At 42.0% G+C, this 13,411-nt stretch overlaps 1 pseudogene; it reads right to left on the reverse strand.

The window, feature by feature from the left end:
• Nucleotides 1-3,530: 3,530 nt before the first annotated feature.
• The window catches only part of LOC117368538, a 39,434-nt pseudogene continuing 29,553 nt past the window's right edge, over nt 3,531-13,411 (reverse strand).

The following is a 13,411-nucleotide window of genomic DNA, read 5'->3' on the forward strand; positions in this document are numbered from 1 at the left end:
GCTCTCATTCTTTCCAATGTCTGTCCTCTTTCTGTGCCATCTCTCCTTGAACCAGCATTTCTCTTCTGTGTCTGTCAGTGTCACCATTCCTCTTCTTTCCCAGCATCACCCTTCTATGTGCCCATTTTACCTATGTGCCTATCTCACCTCTTTTCCAAAATCTTCATTGTGTCCCTGTCCTTATCTTCTCTCCCCCCACCCCCATGTTTACTGTCTTTATCTTCCTCCCCTTTTTCAGTTTTGCTTCTGTGTCTCTATTTCACCTCCCTTTTTCAGCTTTATTCCCCTTCAGTATTGCTCCCTCTCTATGTCTTTATCTCCCATTAACCCTCCATTTCAGTATTATGTTTTATGGTTTGTTTATTTTTAATCCGCCTTTTACAAAGTGAATTATAACAGCACACATATAATACAGCTTCACAAACATTTCAAACATTTTACAAAAGTAAAACAAAAATCAACATAACATTCTGCATAAAATTCTATATAAAATACAAGCCTGACAATAATAACAGCCCCCTCTGTTCGCCCATCTAGCCTCTTTCAGCTTTGCCTCCCTCTGTAAACTCATCTAACACCCTTTCAGCATTGCTCCTGTGTTCCTATCTACCCCTCTCTCTTTTCAGCATTTTACCTCTGTATCCCTATCCTTATAGGTCCCGCTTGCCCCTTCTCTTCTCTGTGTCACTATTTGTCTCCATTTTCAGCATATCCCCTGAATTTCCTTATTTTCACACCCTATAGCCAGCATCTTTCCACTCTCCCTCCAGCCCCTATGATATTTTTCCTTCCCTCCCCCCTTTCTCTTTCTGTCCCCCTCACCCATGAGTCCTGAATCTGGCCCTCTCTCTTCCACCAGCACCCACACCCCCTTCCCTGTGGCCCTCTTCGGAGACTCTGCAGAGTCATCGATCAAGACAGGCTGCCGGCATCGGGGCCTTCCTCTGCAAGTCCTGCCTGTGTAGAAACAGGAAGTTAAACAAAGACATGAGATTTGCAAAGAGAAGGCCCCCGATGCTGGCAGCCTGTCTTGATTGTCACCACTGCAGAGTCGCTAAAGAGGGCTGCGGGAATTGGGGTTATGGGTAGAAGGGAAAGAGCCAGATGGGAAGGCTGCTGAAAGAGGAAGGAGCTCCAGAGCAGAACACCGACCCCAGTCAGGATTATTTCATGTGCCGCCGCCCCCCCCCCCCCCCAAGATGGTAACATCCAGACTAAAGCAGCAAATTGTAAAAGTCGCCCGGACATTTGACGGAGCCCCCTAAAAGAGAAACCCAGACATCTGGTAACCCTAGCTTCGAGAGAACAGTGGTGAGGAATTCCTAGCTGAAACCAAGTTTCCAAGTTTATTTAAAATTTTCTATTCCACCCTTTGGAAAACCTTCCAGGCGGTTTACCTAGTGTAAATCCTGACTTACAAGTTGGGCGCAGATCCCTGTAAGTCTATAATACTGTGCACATCTTTTGAGGATGCCCCTGACCCACACACGCCCCTCCCGTTGTCATGCCCTCTTATGGTTGCATGCTATGGGGTTTGGGTACCTAGGCTTATACTGTAGCATAGTGGGCAGCCAGATGCAAGTACTACTAATTGGTGCCAATTATCAATAATTGAATGTTAGCATCCAATTATTGGTGTTAATTGATTTGTTAATCAATTAGTTTGCATCTCATATCATGCCCATATTTGGGCATGGATATTTGGGTGCTCTTTATATAATCCGGGGATATGTGGGCAGAACTTTTTCCTAAATACTAGTAGAAATTGACACGTCCCAACCTTCACATCTTGATACCAATTTGTATTTTTTCTCTAAAATCTGCCTTAAAATAGGCAAGTACACACATTAATTAGCATATTTGCATAATGCATGTAGTTCCTGATTCCACCCATAGCCTTTGTAGACCACAGCCCTGGCAACGTTTACAGTAAAAGTATCCACTGCCACTTTTTTTTCCCCTGCTGCAATTTATGCACAATTATTCCCACGTACACTCTAAAATGTCTTATATCCTAAGGGATATCACATAAAGGGACTAGCCACAGATGTTATCACTTAAAATTTGTATGGACCTTCAGATGTCACCCGGGCAAAACACACCCGGTTGCTACTACTATTCGTCGGTCCAGCCTTTATTAGTTTATTCATATAAGACTCATTTTGTGATTTTTTTTATATATATATATGTTTTCATTTTTACTTAGAATTTTTATAAATGTAAACTTTTTAAAAGACCGTCACTTAGCTAAGTGACGCTTAGCTAAGTGACGGTCTTTTTAAAAAGTTTACATTTATAAAAATTCTAAGTAAAAATGAAAACATATATATATATAAAAAAAATCACAAAATGAGTCTTATATGAATAAACTAATAAAGGCTGGACCGATGAAGAGTAGTAGCAACCGGGTGTGTTTTGCCCGTGTGCCATCTAAAGGTCTATACAAATTTTAAGTGATAACATCTGTGGCTAGTCCCTTTATGTGATATCTATAAGGACACAATAAGTATATGATTTGATTGAATTCAACAGTGGCTCTTGAGTGATTGTTTTTAGAGAATGACACGGTGACAAAATTTGTCACCGTTCCCGTCCCTGCGGATAACCGCGGGAAATAATCCCATATCATTTTCTAGTGTCTATTTCAACCTCAATCCTTCTACACCAGCATTCTTCAAAGCAAAGCTTGTGGGTCAGTGGTTGTGGCCATTCATACTCTGATTCTTATGTGAGCCAAGGATAATGAAGCCATTGTGACATCACTGATGTGATTGGCTCTTAGGCACTGGTGGAAAGAGGCATTATGACATCACAATATCTGCTCTGGATACCAGAGACTGTCATTCTGTAGTGTCTATTTCAACCTCGGTCCTTCTCCACCAGCATTCTTCAAAGCAAAGCTTGCGGGTCAGTGGTTGTGCCCAATTATACTCTGATTCTTCCCTCTCTCCTTAAAGAATGACATGAAGATGGTTTCCCGCGGTTATCCGCGGGGACGGGAACGGTGATGAATTTTGTCACCGTGTCATTCTCTAATTGTTTTATCCTAAGGGTACAGAAAAGCTGTTACAGGTTCAGTTTTAGACCCATGGAGAGCTAGAGACAGAAGTTGCCCTTCTTTGCCCTGTGTGATCTTACTAGTAAAAAAGTGTAGGCTGTCTCAAAGCCAATGTACTGCCAGGTATGACGTTCTATAATTAGCACAATAAAGCTAAAATTAAGTTTTGGATAACTATGGAAACCTATACACCTGAGGCACAAATAACTTAATTAGCTAATTATGCTTAATTAACTTTTTGATAGCAGCTTTAAATACATAATGTGCCGTCTGTAAGCAGTAGGCAGTTATGGCTTTAGAGCTCCCTGAAGACCCTGGAGTTATTGAACCGGATGTCAACAAAGGGCTGACACATGGCAATGCTGGCAGCACCCCACCAACCTCTAACTCACTCTGAAGCTGCAGAGCTAATTTTGTTTGTAATTAAAACAAAACTACAGTTTCTCAAATCCATAAAAATTGTTACAGAACGTCAGGTTATCGGTGGTACTTCTGCTCGGTCAGGGACTCGGAATTCATTCTCTTTAAAGTATGTTTGGCAAGCAGTTTCAAATGAATGTCCTAGAATAAAATAAGTTTGCAATTATAATGTTTCTGCTGGTTTCAAATGGGGAGGGAATCATTGGGGGGGGGGGTGCAAATGTCAAATAGAAGAAAAAGATTTTATTTTAGCCCTTGCTGATGTTAGAATACATGGCAGAGTGTTCCATCCAAAAAATGTCAACTTGGACAAAAGAATCCATTTTATATAACCACCAATTAATCACACAACAAAGCCTTTATAAATTTGAGTTTCTTGATATTGGAGGGAGGCAATGCTGGGCGTTTCAGGCACGTGCACAGATTCTATGAATGCCTGCTTTTAAAGCTGTAGTAGATCTGGGAAAGGCCCCCAAGTAAAACTCCAATTTTCAGCTTAATGTAAGCACCTAAGTTTAGGGCTGAACACAATTAACTTTAGGAATCTAAAACTGAAACACCTAAATTTAGTCTTCATTCTGTCACTTTATTTTTATTTCCCTGAACTGACCGCCACATGCTTTTAAGAGCCTAAATTTAGGGGTGTAGTATCAATATAGGCTATTGTTAATACATGTTATTTTACTGTGAATCCCAGATATTTCTAATTAGGTCTCATTGCATAAAATGCAACCTGTGATAAAATAGCTTAACATAATGGTAAAAATAACATGTCCTTAATGGTAGCCCATGTTGATAACTTTGCTCCTTGGTTGCCTAGTAAAATAAAGGGCAAATTCTATAAGAAGCGCCCAAAAGTTAGGCGCTGATTTAGGCACCGTTCAGCGCGATTCAAGTAAAATTGGGCGCTGTTTAGTGAATCACGCTGAGCGGCACCTATTTTGGAGGCGCCCAGTAAAAAGGCCAGCTCTAGGCAGTGAAATGGGGAACAGAGAGTGGGGGGAAGATGCTGAATGGAAATGGGGAACAGAGAGTGGGGAGAAGAGGCTGCAGGGAAATGGGGAACAGAGAGTGGGGAGAAGGACGCTGAAAGGACATGGGGAAGACAGGGGGGAAGAAGGACGCTGAAAGGACATGGGGAAGAGAGAGTGGGATGAAGATGCTGGCAGGGACGAAGACAGAGATGCCAGACTATGGGGGGAGCGGAGGGAAGAAGGGTGTCAGACCAATTTGGAAGGGGGGAGAAAGGGAGAGGCACAGTAACAGAGCAAATGGAAGACGCAGAGAGAAGAGAGACAGTGGATGGAAGGAATTGAATGAGAAGATGAGGAAAGCAGAAACCAGACAATAAAGGTAGAAAAAAAAAATTATATTTCTTTTTCTTTTCTTTGCTTCAGGATAAAGTAGTATATTAGTTGTGTTGATAAAAATTTATAAACAAAGCCCTGACAGCTGAACATCTCTTTCTCCAGTTCAGCAGCCAAAACTTTGATTTATAAGGAAGGAATAAGCTAAATATTGCAGTACTGAGGCTTGTATGGATGCTTCGGGGACGGTGAAGGGAATGGCGGTGATGGGGCGGTGAAGGGGACTGTGGGCCAGGGACGGTGCAGTGACGGGTACAGATTTTTCCCCGTGTCATTCTCTAGTGCACATAAAGCAACCAATTCAATATTCAAAATTGAACTAATCTTGTGAGTGCTGTGCTACTCGGTGAACCTGATTGTAGCTCACCAAATCCCTGACGGGACCTGTTTCACCATTAATAGGGGCTTTTTCAAGGGTCATAAATCCTTGCAGGGGATGTCTAGAAATAAAGAACCGTATTAAAAGTGTCCACACTTCACAATAAACAATACACAATGCACTATCTTAACAAACTGATCTTCAAATTACGGTTTGTGATATCCCAACCACACAACACCAGCGTGCACACACCTATGATGAAAGTTTTATTCTTTGAAAAAGATGCCGGTGCATGCGCTCGTAATGGAGTAAAAAGAGGTGTTTAACATACTATTAGCTGTGAAAAATCGCTAAATAACAAAGTATTTTAAGCAATACATCTTAATATGACTAAAAATTTTCATATCATTGCAACAGTTGACCAAAATAATGCTGTGTTTCACAGACAAAAGAGCTCGTGGCTCAACTAGTAGTCAGTGATGTCACCCACTCTGATGACGGCTGGTATTGCTCTTTAAACACGAAAGGAAACTTTCTCAAATTCTGACATGTTCGAAAGGAAAAACAAAAACAATATGCTGAGCCCCCATAACTTCGCAGGAAAATATGAAACATACAAAGTTACTAAGTATAAACAGAGACTTAGAAGAAAACACTCCAATTGAGAGCAGCGTTTAAACTCCTTGGGTAGAGAGTACCCAGCCTGAATATCCACCTTGCCTCTCTTTGCAAAAGGTGCTTTTCTCTATTGCCTCCTCTCTCCTTACAGGGTTCCACATCGATACAAAAACATTTGAGTTGAGCAAAATCATGGCCAAAATCTATACAATGAAAGACCAAAGGTTCAGACAGGGATTTGAATGTTTCTCTGACATCATTTTCAAAAATATGGCCAGATAGAAGCAGGCTGGAGCAACTCACGAGGCCTGCCACAAAGGGGGGGAGGGCTCGCAGGTCAGGGCAAGGTGAGAGTAGCCAATAGGGGAAGAAAGGGGTGGGGACAAGAGGAGCGGCGGGCGATTCAAATTAGGACTCTCCCAGCGCAGCCATCTTTTCAGCTGTGCGCCGGGAAGAAGAGGACACCATTCTGTCTGCTTGCCCGTGCTTGCCATGTTCGGAGCCTCCTTCCACGCGGCATTGTAGAGCTCCACTGTTGGACCGGCGCCATCAAAAGGAAGCACGCGGCAGTCAGGTAGACAGTAGAGGTTTCCTTGGGAAGGCCGATCGTGCTCTGAGGCACGTGGGGCGGAGTACCTTGTTTTTCTCCCTCCCGGCAGCGTGCAGTGTTTGGTGGTGGCATACGGGGTGTTCTGTGCCGCTGTAGCCTGGTCCCGACATCTCCCTTGGGCAGCTTGCTGGCAGCATTTGGTCTGGGAGAGTGCAGCAGGTGGAGCAGTGGCTGGGGTCCATGTTGCAGCCGGCAGCTGCATACCTCTCGCATTGTGCTGCAGGTCGAGTCGCAGTCAGCTATATGAGGCAGGAGCCAGTGGGACATGGTTTGTTTTGTGCCCTTGATTTGGCGGGGCTGGGTGTGTTCTGCTCCTTCATCACTTGTCTCATGGGGGCCGGCTTTGTGGGTGCTTGAGCACCACTGGTGTTTGAGCAGACTCATTGATTGTATCCGGGGAGGGGTGAGAGCCCAAATGTTCATACAAGGATTTGAATGTTTCTCTGGCATCATTTTCAGGCCATCGCAGCAGAATAGAGGAGTACTCTAGTGGTTAATGCAGTGGACTGTAAATCAAGGAAAACAGGTTAAAAACCCACTACGAGGGGTCGCTGAAAAGAGAAGAGAATGATGTAGAGCCATGAAACTTACAAGTTATTCCACACTTTTCTTGACCCTTTTGTTTCATTTCATATCATTCAAATGAAAAGTTTCAATAAAGTGTGGAATAACTTGTAAGTTTCATGGCTCCACATCATTCTCTTTTTGGCAGGGCTGAGAACTTTTCAGCGGCTCCTCATATAACTCTTCATTTTTATTTTTTTAATAAACGTGATCCAAGCACTAAAAATATTGACTGTAACTGAATGAACACTACTTCAATAGTCTTCAGGCTTGCAGGTGTCTCATATATTTAGGTGCAGTAGGTACTGTATTTTTCTGTTCTGGAAAGCTCAGAAATATATGTTTTAAATGTTGTGGCGTTTTAACACGCCAGCCATACGTTACAATGTACCTCTATGGGAACAAGTGCTACTATATACAGATCAGTTTACCTGAAATGTCTTATCAAATCTCTGCACTTTACCAAGAATGTGGACATACATCTGATTAGTGGAATTAGGCATGCTGATTGTGTTTTGCCAGTTCTGAAATTGCATTGGTTGACCATGAAATTCCATTTAGTCTTTAAGTGATATGGTATTTAAAGTTATGCATAAAATAATCTCTGCAGTCTCAATTGACTATTACATGATTATCATCCCTTGAGGCTGCTTTGTTCTTCACAGCAGGGTTTATTAACTGTTCTACTGCTGTAGTGTAAAAATTTCTGAGCAACAACTTCAACTCTGGAATAATTTGCCACTTGAGTTGTGGATTTTTCTGAAGTTTCAAAAGAAACTGAAAGCTTTACTGTTTGCATCTGCTTTATAATAGAATTTTTAAGAAGTGGCAGGCTTCTGGGTTGGCGACATGTAGGAATTGCTGCCATTATCCCGTTGAAGCAAGAGGGAGCATGTTAGTTGTGAGTGGGGCTGGTGTTGGGAGGGCAGGGAGGGAAGAAAGGAAAAATGTTGCAGGAGGGGTGAGAGTGATGAGAGGGAGAAATGGACATGGAGGGGAAGGAGAGATGATGCATGGGGAGAGAGCATGCTGTGGGGTTGGGGGAGGGAAGAAAGGGTAAAAATAGAACTTTCAAGAAATTCAGCCACTCATTTTCAAACTAACTGAGCTCTGGAATGAGCTACTGCTTTCACTTAGAAGTCTAGGCCCCTTCGTTTTATTTCAGAAAGCTCTGAAAACTTTCTTGTTTACAAAACACTTTGGAAACTAAGCTATTCTAGATTACATTCTTCTTCTATATTTATGTACTATGCTTCCATTATTGTAAATCGAGTCGATCACCTTCTTGGTTGAAGAGCCGGTCTATAAAATTAAGGGCTCCTTTTCCAAAGGCGTGCTAGTGTTTTTAGCACGTGTGCTAGTTGAAAAATTATCGCCTGCTTAAAAGGAGGTGGTAGCGGCTAGCGCGCGGGGCATTTTAGCGCGTGCTAACTTCACGCTAAAACCGCTAGCGCACCTTTGTAAAAGGAGCCCTTAGTTTAACGTTGCCTCAGAAATTAATGTGACTGTTGGGCAGACTGAATGGACCACACAGGTCTTTTATCTGCCGTCATGTACTATGTTACTCGTGTTGCTATGTTTCATGAAATGTACGAGGGCAAATCAAAAATTAAAGGCAATTGTTACATTGCACGATAACCAGAACAGAGCTATCGAAATGCAACATATGTATACATCCATTGCCTGTTGGATAGTTCGTCCACGCACAGTGCATCACTCGGCCTTTAGTCATGTGGCAGTCACGAGGTCAGAAACATGGACGCTTCATTGCAAGATTGCACCATCGAAGAACAACGTGCAGTAGTGCGCTTTCTTTGGGCACAGGGAGCGAACTCTGTGGAAATTCACCATCGGATATTGACTCGGTATGGACACAGCGCCATGAATCAATGAGAGATTTAAAGCGGGAAGAATAGGTATAACTGACGAACATCGTTCTGGTCACCCTTCAACACTTTCCATTAGATGGCACTTTCTGTATTTTATAGTAGCTCTCCGGGGACTTACAGTAAGATTTTCATGTTCTTTTTCATAGGAGGGTAGCCAGTGCTGTACTGGTATAAACACCACATTCCTAGCTTCTAATTCAAATTAAGGCACCAGCAATCATTTATACACCCAAAACCTACTCTTAAATAATGATTTATCAGAGGATAGACAAGGAATCCATTATTGGGCACCCAGAATTAGAGTGTGAAATGCCAAACTTAAATAATTGGTCATCTCAGATTAGCCACCAGCTGATAGTTTAGACCCCCCCCCTCCCTCTAGAGACAGGATAGAGTTTATGGTATTAACTTAAGTGGATTACATAAGAATAGCCATACTGGGTCAGACCAATAGTCTATCTTGGTTTCCAACAGTGGCCAATCCAGGTCATGACTATCCAAATAGTAGCAACAGTCCATGCTACCAATCCCAGAGCAAACAGTGGTTTCCTCCATGTCTTTCTCAATAACAGACTGTGGACTTTTTCTCCAGGAGCTTGTCCAAACCTTTTTTAAACCCAGCTACTACTAACTGCTGTTATCGCATCCTCTGGCAACATAGTCCAGAATTTAACTATTTGTTTAGTGAAAAAATATTGTTATTTGTTTTAAAAAGTAGTTCATTGAGTGTCTCCTAGTCTTTGTAATTTTTTGAAAGAATAAAAATTTGATTCACTTTTACCTATTCTACACCACTCAGGATTTTGTATACCTCTATCATATCCCCTCTCAGCCGTACCATTTCCAAGCTGAAGAGCGCTAATCTATTTAGCCTTTTCTTAAGCGAGAGGAGTTCTGCTCCCTTTATCATTTTGGTCGCTCTTCTTTTGAACCTTTTCTGATTCCGCTATATATTTTTTGAGATACTACAACCAGAACTGAATGCAGTATTCAAGGTGAGGTTGCACCATGGAGCAATACAGAGGCAATATAATATTCATGGTCTTATTATGTTTTTCCCCCCATTAAAATGTTTACTTTTGAAAGCTAGGTTCTTTTCTCTCAGTCCTTCCAATTCCAATGGAACAGGAGTCTTGAAATATAGAGTTCAAAGCCCTCATGGATAAGATGATTTCTCTCGGACAACTCCTGGGATAAACTTATTTGTCTGCAGACTGAGGCAAACTTCTCATCCATTGAGAGCAGATACATTTGTATCAAGTGTCCAATGGCTTGCGGTCATAGCCTTCAGGGGATTCGCCCCTTCCCCTAAAGAGCCTGAGGGTATTGCTCTGAATTTTATTGGTTGAGCAGGCAACAGACAGCTATTGTTCAGACAATCAGATTCAGATCAATACTGTCAGAACCCTCAGGGGGGTTTGGAGAATCCCCAGCTCAAGAGCCCAGCTTTTTGTTTGTTTACTTTTTTGCTTGATGCAGTTTGATTGGTTAAGCAGGCTGCCTAATTTAACAAATCAAACTACATCAAGCAAAAAGTAAGCAAAAAAATAGAGCTGGGGATTCCTTCTCTGTGGACAACACGCTCATCCTTCCTGTTTTGTCTCCTCATAATCTCGGGGTCATCTTTGACTCCTCTCTCTCCTTCACCGCCAAGATAGAATGTATCACTAAAACCTGCCGCTTCTGTGCCTTTATAATATTACCAAAATCCGACCCTTCCTCTTTGAGCTGTGATGTCACAAAAAGAGAGGTGTTTTCTTGGGTTGTTCATTCATTTTCTTATAATACGTACATCAATTAATGCCTGGAATGTCAGGCTGGAATTTGTAAATCTATCTCAGAACATTCTGACAATGATCCTGGATTGAAGTGTTTAAACAAGTTTGATTATTTCGGTAGTAAAATCCATCATTTACTTTAGGGAATAAAGATAAAACATAAGAGAATGGATTCAAATGATGGAGAGAAAGGGAGGTCTCTTATGATCTTTCTCAGCACCTGTTGGTCTGTATGTGCATCTTAATTGCCCAGAAATCTTTTCTGCTCCCTTAAATGTCTGCAGGTGTAAAGATGGGCAAACCATATCCATGTACCATATCTAGCACATGGTAAATATTAATTGAGCTTACAGTGATCTGGATACTGGCTTATGACAGTGATAACAGTGGCACATACTGTCAGAAATAGCATTGTGTCATTTATTTATTTAATTTTCTATACCATTCTCCCAGGGGAACTCATGGTTTACATGAATTTATTCAGGTACTCAAGCATTTTTCCCTCACAATCTGTCTAATGTACCTGGGTCAATAAAGGGATTAAGTGACTTGTCCAGGGTCACAAGGAGCAGCATGGGTTTGAACTCACAACCTCAGGGTGCTGAGGTTGTCGCTTTAATCACTGCACCACACTCTTCCCCCTAATGCCAGAAATGCAATCATCAGCTTGCCTGCAGACACCTCAGTCACTTGGGGCATATTCTGTAAAGGACATCCAGAAGGCATCGTTTAGGCATCCAGCAGCACAATGCTGAGCGTGATTCTATTAAGTCTAGATGCACAATAGAGAATCGCCATCTCAGGGTAAAAATATGTTTCCTTCTGGATCCTGGAAAGGGCAGCATGTAAATGTAAATGGCAAAGTCCACAACTCATACTCTCTTATGAGACTAAACAAAGCTGTTAAGTGGGAGGGGGGATGAAGGGGTTGTGTGGATTTGAACCCATAACCTTTGGAAGATGGAAGAAATGCCTTTAACCACTGAGCCACAGACATTTCCTTTTAGACAGGGGTTCTTATTATTTTTTAGTGACAATCTTCCATCTAGGTGCACATTGATGATGTCACAATGATGTCAAGATTGTCCATTTGCCCTGAACCACAACCATTGTGAGTAGGGTTTCTTTTTTTATTTTCTTAATCTTTTGGAAATGAGGCTTAATATGCAAAATATATGTACGAGTAATGCATTATTGAACTTCATTTTCCATGATCAAAAATGAGTCCTCATTACCCCCAAAATAGAAGGTTTAATATGCAATATATATATATATATATATATATATATTTTTTTTTTTTAATGTGCTTTGTTTAAATAATGCATTATTAAACATCGTTTAACCTTAATATCAAACTGGAGTCCTCTTTACCCCAAAAATAGAAGCCCTGTTCACCTATTTGTGGATGCCTCCAGCACACTTAAGTGACTCCTAAGTCAGGTCCACCTAACTCGTGCCCAAATAATGCTTAAAAGTAGACCTGCTTTTTGAACACCTACATTTTAGGCGAGAATGTAGATGAGTTAGGACACTGAGCGGCATGCGATTCTGTAAATAGATGTCTATATCAAAGCCACGTCCATCTCATTAGGCACAGCTTTTTCTGATGGGCATCCACAAAATTATGGACGCCTATTTTGTGAATCGCGCACAGCCTTTGGACATCTAAATTTCAATTATTTCTTGTTAAAGTGGTTAATTGAACTTATTATATAATTTATTTGGACTTTCTGGGTACCTCTCCCTTGTCATTCTTCCCTCACTTACAGACACCTGAATGAGCCCCCCTATTTGACCCTCAGCCTAATGTATGGAGGTCAATCTCCTTCCCAATAAATACTAGTTATTCTAAACCCACCTTTCTGCTTCCCTCATTTTCCATATCTGTGGACAACACTCTCATCCTTCCTATCTTCTCTGCTCATAATCTTGGGGTCATCTGTGACTCCTCTCTCTCCACCACCCAGATAGAACATATCGCTAAAACCTGCTACCTCTTCCTCTATAATATTACCAAAATCCAACCCTTCCTCTCTGAGCACACTACCCAAACATCCATGCCGTCATCATCTCGCATTTAGACTACTGAAACTCGCTACTCTCAGGCCTTCCGTTTAGTCATCTTGCTCCCCTCCAATCCATCCAGAATTCAGCTGTATGACTCATATTCTGGGAGAGCCGCTTTACTCGTGTTACCCTTCTCCTAAAGTCACTTCATTGGCTTCCCATCCGTTTCCGAATACAATTTAAACTCCTCTTACTTACCTACAAATGCACTCAACTCAGCTGCCCCTCACTCTCTTCACTTATCTCCCCTTATGATTCCCCCTCCCCCACCCCCGTGAGCTCCACTCAGCTGGTAAGTCCCTCATTTCTGTGCCCTCTCATCGGCTGCCGACTCCAGACTCCATCCCTTCTGCCTTTCTGCACCGTATGCTTGGAACAAGCTACCCAAATCCCTACGGCGGACTCCATTTCTGGCAGTGTTCAAGGCCTAGTTAAAAGCCCACCTCTTTGACTTTCAACTCCTCACACCTTGGGTTCTGCATCCCTATATGTCATGTCTGCCTGTCCAAGTTAGATTGTAAGCTCTTCTGAACAGGGACCGTCTATAAATGTCAAAATGTACAGCGCTGCGTACACCTTTCAGCATTCTGTAAGTGCTAAGTAGTAGTAGTAATAGGTATTCTAGTAGTAATAGTTATTCTCTGTATTTATAAATCTGTTCTACCCCTTCCGTTATCTACATCTCTCTCTCTCAATGTCCTTGCAAGATTTGTGGTATTTG

This window comes from Geotrypetes seraphini, chromosome 10 (genome assembly GCF_902459505.1).
Source record: "Geotrypetes seraphini chromosome 10, aGeoSer1.1, whole genome shotgun sequence".
In the NCBI taxonomy this organism is placed as follows: domain Eukaryota; kingdom Metazoa; phylum Chordata; class Amphibia; order Gymnophiona; family Dermophiidae; genus Geotrypetes; species Geotrypetes seraphini.